Below are 2,500 nucleotides of genomic sequence, written 5' to 3' on the forward strand. Positions count from 1 at the left end.
GGATTAGAGCGGAGGAGTATGTGGGTCCTCGGGGCCTGCTGGAGGGCAAGGGCCATGCTGGATTTGTGGTGGAGGGTAACTGCGGGAGAAGGAAAGCTAGTGGGGGAGTAGAGCAGAGGAGTATGTTGGTCCCCGGGGCCTGCTGGAGGTCCAGGTCCATGCCCGATGTGAGTAGCAGCAGGGCCAGCGCGCCCAGGAGCACATCTTTTTCGACCGTAAAGGGAGACAGGAGGCCGACTCACTGCCTCGGCTAAATGGAGAGGGAATTTCAGAAGGGCCAGGGCAAAAGCATGGACCTTTTCAGCTGTAAGGGAGGCAAGAGCAAGGTGTGATGTAGGTCCCCGGGGCCTGCTGGAGGTCCAGGTCCATGCCCGATGTGAGTAGCAGCAGGGCCAGCGCGCCCAGGAGCACATCTTTTTCGACCGTAAAGGAGACAGGAGGCCGACTCACTGCCTCGGCTAAATGGAGAGGGAATTTCAGAAGGGCCAGGGCAAAAGCATGGACCTTTTTCAGCTGTAAGGGACGCAAGAGCAAGGTGTGATGTAGGTCCCCGGGGCCTGCTGGAGGTCCAGGTCCATGCCCGATGTGAGTAGCAGCAGGGCCAGCGCGCCCAGGAGCACATCTTTTTCGACCGTAAAGGGAGACAGGAGGCCGACTCACTGCCTCGGCTAAATGGAGAGGGAATTTCAGCAGGGCCAGGGCACAGGCATGGACCTTTTTCAGCTGCAAGGGAGGGAAGAGCAAGGTGTGATGTAGGTCCCCGGGGCCTGCTGGAGGTCCAGGTCCATGCCCGATGTGAGTAGCAGCAGGGCCAGCGCGCCCAGGAGCACATCTTTTTCGACCGTAAAGGAGACAGGAGGCCGACTCACTGCCTCGGCTAAATGGAGAGGGAATTTCAGAAGGGCCAGGGCAAAAGCATGGACCTTTTTCAGCTGTAAGGGAGGCAAGAGCAAGGTGTGATGTAGGTCCCCGGGGCCTGCTGGAGGTCCAGGTCCATGCCCGATGTGAGTAGCAGCAGGGCCAGCGCGCCCAGGAGCACATCTTTTTCGACCGTAAAGGGAGACAGGAGGCCGACTCACTGCCTCGGCTAAATGGAGAGGGAATTTCAGCAGGGCCAGGGCACAGGCATGGACCTTTTTCAGCTGCAAGGGAGGGAAGAGCAAGGTGTGATGTAGGTCCCCGGGGCCTGCTGGAGGTCCAGGTCCATGCCCGATGTGAGTAGCAGCAGGGCCAGCGCGCCCAGGAGCACATCTTTTTCGACCGTAAAGGGAGACAGGAGGCCGACTCACTGCCTCGGCTAAATGGAGAGGGAATTTCAGAAGGGCCAGGGCAAAAGCATGGACCTTTTCAGCTGTAAGGGAGGCAAGAGCAAGGTGCGATGTAGGTCCCCGGGGCCTGTTGTCGTACCATAGGCACGAGTGGTGTGTGTGTGTGGCAAAGAGTTTCTGCGCAGTGTACCAGGGGCACGGGGAAAGGTTGTTGTACCATAGGCATGAGAAAAGTTGTCGTACCATAGGCACGAGAAAAGTTGTCGTACCATAGGCACGAGTGGTGTGTGTGTGTGGCAAAGTGCTACTGAGCGGTGTACCAGGGGCACGGCGAAAAGTTGTTGTACCATAGGCACGAGAAAAGTTGTTGTACCATAGGCACGAGAAAAGCTGTCGTACCAGGGGCACGGAGGAAAGTTGTTGTACCATAGGCCCGAGAAAAGTTGTCGTACCATAGGTACGAGGAGTGTGTGTGTGGCAAAGTGCTACTGAGCGGTGTACCAGGGGCACGGCGAAAAGTTGTTGTACCATAGGCACGAGAAAAGTTGTTGTACCATAGGCACGAGAAAAGCTGTCGTACCAGGGGCACGGAGGAAAGTTGTTGTACCATAGGCCCGAGAAAAGTTGTCGTACCATAGGCACGAGGAGAGTTTGTGTGGCAAAGTGCTACTGAGCGGTGTACCAGGGGCACGGCAAAAAGTTGTTGTACCATAGGCACGAGAAAAATTGTTGTACCATAGGCACGAGAAAAGTTGTCGTACCATAGGCACGAGAAAAGTTGTCGTACCATAGGCACAAGCAGTGCGTGCGTGCGTGCGTGCGTGCGTGCGTGCGTGTGTGTGTGTGTGTGTGGCAGTTCTTCTGCGCAGTGTACCAGGGGCACATTTCAATGTGCTTTCTGGAGTACCAGGGGCACGAGGATTTTGCCAGTGGTGTTCTGCTTTGTTAGTGGGAGGGGGCTTAAGTGTGGGTCCCCGGGGCCTGCTGGAGGTCCAGGTCCATGCTAGATACGTGGTACAGGGTAACTGCAGGGGGGGGGGGGGGTAATGTGGGTTCACGGGGCCTGCTGGAGGTCAAGGTCCATGCTGGATATGCGCTGGATCATAACTGCAAGAAAGGAAAGCTAGTGGGGGAGTAGAGCAGGGGAGTATGTGGGTCCCCAGGGCCTGCTGGAGGTCCAGGTCCATGCTAGATATGTGGCACAGGGTAACTGCAGGGGGGGGGGGGGGTAA

Source organism: Rhamphochromis longiceps, unplaced genomic scaffold (assembly GCF_057381845.1).
Source record: "Rhamphochromis longiceps isolate RC_006_pf unplaced genomic scaffold, R_longiceps_female_GT1.1 unmapped_scaffold_3, whole genome shotgun sequence".
Classification (NCBI taxonomy): Eukaryota; Metazoa; Chordata; class Actinopteri; order Cichliformes; family Cichlidae; genus Rhamphochromis; species Rhamphochromis longiceps.